We start from the raw sequence: 6,878 nt of genomic DNA, 5'->3' as shown, positions 1-6,878 counted from the left end.
GGATAAGTTTGTACATAGTTAATTGCATAATATAAAAGGTTTTTTAAAAATTATTTTCCCACGGAAGCCTATACTTTTGCTTAAATAATTTGTTTCATTCATGTCAAGGTGCCTCTGCCTATTATTTCAAGTTACCCTGATTTTGCTACAAAATCTTTAAGCAGCCATGTCGACAAGAACAGACATGCTTATCTCCTTACCCTAAGACCCAGTCTGGTTGCCCTTATCTCCTGTCACTCCTCTTACTTATTCTGCATGCAAGACCACCGACAATTCCCCAACCTCTGCACCATCATGCACTTCCCTCGTCCCTCTGGTTAGCAAAATCTTCCTGCCTCCTCTTGGCTCAATTCAAATGCCATCTCTCTCTTCCCCTGAACGCTTCTCTTCCTTCTCATCCCATCCCACTTCCCTTCTAGCAGTGTCAAGCTCTTGTAATATTCACTGCATTCTATAGTTCACAGTTGTATCGATAAGGATTATTTGGTTGAAGGAAAGAGACACTAGCCAGGCATGGTGGCACGTGCCTGTAATCCCAGCACTCAGGAGGCTGAGGCAGGAGAGTCCCATGAGTACAAGATGAGCATGGACTACATAGTGAGTTTAAGTCCAGCTCTGTCTCAAAAACAAAAAACAAAAAAAAAGGAAAAGAAAAAAGAAAAGAAACAAAGACTAAAAGACAAACAGAAAAACAGAAAGACGAACTTAAACTTACTTAATAGGAACTGTATTAAAAAAGTAACAAGGAAATGCTTGGGACTCAAGTGCAAGTAAATAAGTGGGCCTGAGGGACTAATCCAGGAAATAGAGCCTTTTCTCTCCTACCATTTCTCTTTCCTGCTCTTCTCTAGATGACTTATTCATTCTCCTGATAAAGTCAGTTTTTTTCCTCTCTCTAGCATGGCAAAAAACAAAAATGTCCCTCGTCTGTTAGAGGTTTATCTGCAGTGAGACAAAGTGACGAACACTTGCTTCTTGGCAAAGAAAGAGTTCACCGGTCCAGGGTAGGGCAGGATTTTCCTGGGTGGGGTGGGTGACAGGTGGACAAGATCACATTTGTCTCAGTTACTTTCTCAGAGCTGAGATACAATACCCAACACCCACAGTTTTTTCCCATTAAGTTTATTGGTGCAACACCCACAATTTAAGAAGGACAGTTATACTTTGGCTCACAGTTGGTAGACGTCTCAGGCTGGATCTGAGGTAGGATGGCAGAGCGGAGGGGGGAAACAGCACATGGCAGGCAGGGAGCAGAGAGAGCCCAGGGGAAGTGGATAGACTCTTCCGGCCGCACCACCAGTGACCCACCTCTCCCCACCTGGCTTCTCCCATCACACCCAGCCATAAACCCATCAGGGTACTAATCCAGTATCACACACCCAGGACCTAGTCACCTCCCAAAAGCTCCACCTAGAGTGTGAGAGGCTTTGGGGGGACATCTGCATATAAACCCTAACAACACTGCACACAATGGCCACACCGTCCATATCTGATTCCCCAGCAAGACCGTGAGCTCCTCAAGGACAGTGATGTGGGTCATCCATCCATCTCTGCATGCCTTTGCCAAGAAACAAATATTTATTAAATGAATTTTTAGTCAATTCTACCACCTCAATCCATACTTTAGAGATTCATACAACCTTTTTTTTTTTTTTTCCAGACAAGCTCTCACTATGTAGCCCAAATTGTCCTCAACTCATGGCAGTCCTGCTGCCTCAGTCTCCCAAGAGCTAGGACCACAGGCGTGCGCCATCATACACCATGCCCAACCTCTCATACAAACATTTGAATTAATACATACAGACACCTTCTTTTATTGTTTATTATTTATTTTTGAGGCAGGGTTTTACGATATAGTTCAAGCTGACCTCAAACTTGCACGGATCCTCCTGCCTCAGCCTCCAAGTAAGTGCTGGGATTATGCATGTGTGCCACCATGCCCAGCGACACAGACCGATCAATTCCTTTAGGCACTCTAACATACAATACACACTTTGAAACAGAAATTGTTCTGGTTTCCTGTCCATGTCCTTCTTTTTCTTCTTTATAATAGAGCTCCCTTTTTTTTTTTCTTTTTTTACTTATGGAAGTCATTCATTCAGTGGTGCTAAGGGTTGAATCCAGGGCTTTCCGCATGCTAAGTATTTGCTCTACCACTCACCTATATTACTAGTCTTATTTATTCATTTTTGAGACAGAGTCTTTCTGTGTCGCCACAGTCTTGAACACATGGCCTCAAGTGATCCTCCTGCCTCAGCCTTCCAAGTATCTGGCACTATAGGCATGTCTATACCTGGCTAAAGTAGTACATTTAGTTAGCAATATTTACTGCATTCCCAGAGATGGCAATGTGACCCAGTTCTGACCAGTAGGATTTTAGCACATGTTGTGGCTTGTGTCTAGTTGTCCCCCCAAAGCCTTATGCGGCCATAGGTGGCTGAATCCAGAGTGTGTGATGCTAGGATGAAGGGTGTGCGATTACTAAACCACTACCCATGAGTGACTGGCTTGGTACTGCCCTAATCCGGGTAGTCTGAATGAGGTAAAAAGAGCAGAAAAACGCTGTTTTGTTTTGTTTTTTAATAAGTTTGATTTTATTTTATCCCTTTTCCCCAGAAAAACACTGTTATGGCCTCTTGTTGCCTTTGCTACCTTGTGCGAGCCATGTTGTTTCTCCTCTGTGAGGCCAGTTTGTCATCCTTGTCTTGGAACCAGCCTGCCGTGGACTGAAACATCTTGGGAACTAAATAAATGCTTTCCCTTTTAACTTTTGAGTGGTGGGTATTTTGTCTCAAAAATGAGAAAGCAGTAACTAAGATAGCACAAATGGCTGGTAAAGTGTCTGTGAGGACTAAAAGGGACTAATGTATTCATCCAGCTTGCACCTTTTGTTTTCTTTTTCCTCTGCCTGGAGAGTGGGTGTGATGCTGGGTATGTAGCAGTTATTTTGTGAGCAAGAGAACGAGAATTTTTTGAGCTTATTCTCTAACATGGGGCAGCAGAAGCCTAGGAGCCTGGCTCTTTGAAGACATTAAACCTTTGAGTGCAAAGGACCAGCCGTGGACACTCTATCCCCAGGCATTTTGTTGCCTAAGACAAAAAGCAAACAAAATAAAACCTACTTGGTGAAATCACTGTTAGTTGTGTTTTCTACTTCTTTAAGCTGAACATAACCCCAAAAGTTCTTTTCAAAACTAATGCTGAGCTGGGACTGGTGGCAAGTGCCTGTAATCCCAGCACTTGGTAAAATGATTATGAATTTTAGTTAGACGGTACTTAACCCATTAGAGGCTGGCCTCCACTGCATTTCATGACCCTGTCCCCAGAATAATAAATAGATAAATAAACAAATAACTATTTTAAGATGGAACTACCTTTTTGTTTGTTTGTTTGTTTGTACCCAGGGATCAAACTCAGGGCCTTATGCTTGTGAGACAGGTGGCAGCACCACTGAGCTAAATTCCTGGCCCCGGAGCTAGCTTTTTAATTGTACAAATCATATTCTTATGAAGAAAGATATTAGGTCCATTAGAGAAGTTTTTGAAAGTATCTTGCATAGTATTCTAATTTGGGATTACAAAGCCTGCTATTTAAGTAGATGCATTTCCAATTGCTAGCCAGGTGTGGTGGTGCATCCCGGTAACCTTAGAACTCTGGGAGGCTAAAGCGGGAGGATCACAAATTAGAGCTCAGCCTGGTCAACTTAGGGATTTGGTAAGACCTTATCTAAAAACTTTTTTAAAAAAGAGCTGAGGATGTAGCTCAGTGCAAAGTTCTTGGGTTCAACTCCTAGTGCTGGAAAAAAAAAAAAAAATCCAAACGGGACTAGGGCCTGGGAATTTGTCCCTTCAACAAACTACCCAGATGATCCTTGTGCTCAGAAAATCTTAAGAACCAAAGACAAATAAAATGAGTCCGAATCATTTTCTGGGCAACAAAATAAAGGTAACTAGTTTTTGTTATTTTGCTTTGCTTTTAATTTCGTTACAGTTCTGCACCCATCCCCCACCTACTGACCTTGACTTGAGTATCATCAAGACTGGTCCAGGCTCTGTCTGCAGGGCAGATCAACCGTCATGCTGCAGTAACAGCCCACAATTTCCTTCTGTGGAGTCGGCAAATGTTCTGCTTTCTTTATTATGTTTATTTTAACAACATTTGCTAAGCTTCCTCTAAATGTCCTATTATCCCTACTCCCTTCCTTTGTGAGCACTGCCAATCATTTTCCATTTCATATATGTAGTTTTGCTCAGTATCGCATTCCAATTGTCTAGTAAGTTTGAAATGAGCACAACCCAATATAATTTTTATTTAATATTCCCTTAGTTTAAGTTTCCCAGCGTTATTAATTGTTTCCAGGCTCAGAATGGTCTTATCCAATTTTGTCTTTCTTATTGGACTAAAATTGATTCTTATATGAAAAGACATAGGTAGGACAATTTTTAAAATCCCAAATCTTGAATTTGAGTATGGTTAGAGGTTATTTATTAATGCCAGAGACTATTTACCAATATTAGAACCTCTGTGTTGTTCCTGTCTTTTAGAATCTCACCATTCCAAAATATGAAGCATGATTAAAAAATACAGTGAATATTTTTTAAAAATTTTAAAGGTATCACAATAAAAGGCATTAGCATTAATCTCCCTCAAGATACCACCACCACCCGGCTTTGAGCATTCTTCACCCATCATCCTTGTCAGTTTCTGAAGCAAGTCTTTCATGAATATCTTCAGTTGTGCTGCTGCGGCTGCCTCAGTGTCATGAGTTGATTCAAAACATTTACCTTTCATGGGCCGTGAACTCTGGAGAAGAGCCAAAAGTCACCTGGTGCCACATCTGGTGAATAAGGTGGGTGAGGACGCGCCGTACTGTTTTTTCACAAGCCTGCCTTCCATTGGATGGCATTTGGCAGCAACATTCCCTGCATTTTTTATCACACCTCATAAAGACATTCACGAATGACTTCCAGAGCTGCTTCAGAAAACAGCAACAATGATGGGACAGTGTGTTCAATGTGAGGAGGAGTGTTTTGTGACAGATTAATGGCAATGTGTCTTCTACTGTAATAAACTCTTAAGTTTAAACATTCAAGTCGGGGATTTAGCTTAGTGATGCTACCGCCTGCCTCTCAAGTGCAGGTCCTGAGTTCGATCCCTGGTACCAAAGGGGGAAAAAACATTCTCCATATTTTTCAACACCCTTGTAAATTCTCCTCACTAGTCATTGTGTTATTCTCAGCTCCTTTCTCCTTTTCTTTGTTTACGTCATTTCTCCACCTAGGCTAGCCAAGCCCTACCTCCTCTACAAAGTTTTCTTCAATTATTTCAACCTATTCCTCCTCTTCCCTTCTCTAAATCCTACTTGTAATTATTACCTCCTAATTTTCCAAATCTTCCCAAAGAAGATTTTGGCATGTCAGCCTCCAGTCAAAAATCTTTCGATAGTACCATATGTTCAACAATGGAATGCATCCTGAGTGTCTCACAGTTTGTAGTCTGCTGGAAGTTAAGGCACACCAGTGCATAAAACACAGCTACTGTCCCATAGCACTATGGGCTGACGGGTTACTCGTAACTGGGGCCGTCTAGTACAGTTAAGTTGTCTGCAAAGTGAACTGGAAATAACTTCAAGACTCCCTGTGATCTGTCTCCAATTTATTTTGCTCATTTTATCTCCCCATCCTTTTTCCTTTGATCCAAATAAAGTGAGATTCTTGCCACTCACCAAACACATCTGCTATCCTTTGTCTCTTACATTTGCTTACCTTGATCTTTGCTCCTGAAATGACCTCACTTCTCCACGTGTCAATCTTGACATATCCTTGAAGACCAAGATTTCAAATGCTACCTTCTTCATGAAATGTTAAGGTTATTCATGAAGTTCCAATTAAATCAGCATATTAGTCATCTCTTTGTGACTGGACCAAATATCCAATTTACACAACTTAAAGGAGGAATGGTTTACTTTTGCTCATGGTTTCAGAGGCTCCAGGCCATGGCTGACTGGCCCCACATCAGAGGTAGCATGGTGGAAGGGAGTGACAGAACAGAGTTGCTTAGGTTAGGGCAACCAGAAAACAGCAAAACAGTGCCAGAGAGGAAGGGGCCAGGGGCCAAGGTCCATCCTCCACTACCAACCCAGATATATCCCAAAGTGTGCTTTACTAGTCCCCTAGGTGGCACCCAAGCGAGTCAAATTGACAAGCTTCACTGTCACAATCAGGCTTCTCAAAAGAAAACCTACATAACAACAGAGGCCATGACTGGTTCATGGTTTTGATCTTGGTTGGAACAAATTAGCTATAAGAGATATTTTGGGGTCAATCAGGAAAATTTCATTTTTGTACCAGCGATCGAAATCGGACCTTGAACTTGCAAGACAGGAGGCAGAACCACTGAGCTAAATCCCCGGTCGTAGGGAAATTTCAGTATGAACTAGGTGCAAATGATATTATAGAACCAGTGTTAAGCTTATTAAGAATTATGTTACTGGGGCCGGGGATTTAGCTCAGTGGTGCCGCGGCCTGCCTAGCAAGCACGAGGTCCCGAGTTCTAATCCACAATACCAAAACAACAACAACAACAAAGAATTATGTTACTGTAGTTATGTAAAAAGTCAGTATTTTAGATATGAAGATTGGATTAATTAGGGTTAAATGTAATGATAACATTAAAATAGATGAAAGAAATATGGCAAAATGTGAAAAATTGGTATTGATAATATATATACATATATATGTATATATATATGTATGTATATATACATATATATACACATATATATGTATATATATATACATATATATACATATATATACACATATATATGTATATATATATGTATATATATATACATATATATACATATATACGTATAT

Source organism: Fukomys damarensis, unplaced genomic scaffold, assembly GCF_012274545.1.
Source record: "Fukomys damarensis isolate Sample0158 unplaced genomic scaffold, DMR_v1.0_HiC HiC_scaffold_4, whole genome shotgun sequence".
Lineage (NCBI taxonomy): Eukaryota > Metazoa > Chordata > Mammalia > Rodentia > Bathyergidae > Fukomys > Fukomys damarensis.
The sequence above is the reverse complement of the archived record's forward strand: the minus strand, read 5'-3'. Positions refer to the sequence as shown.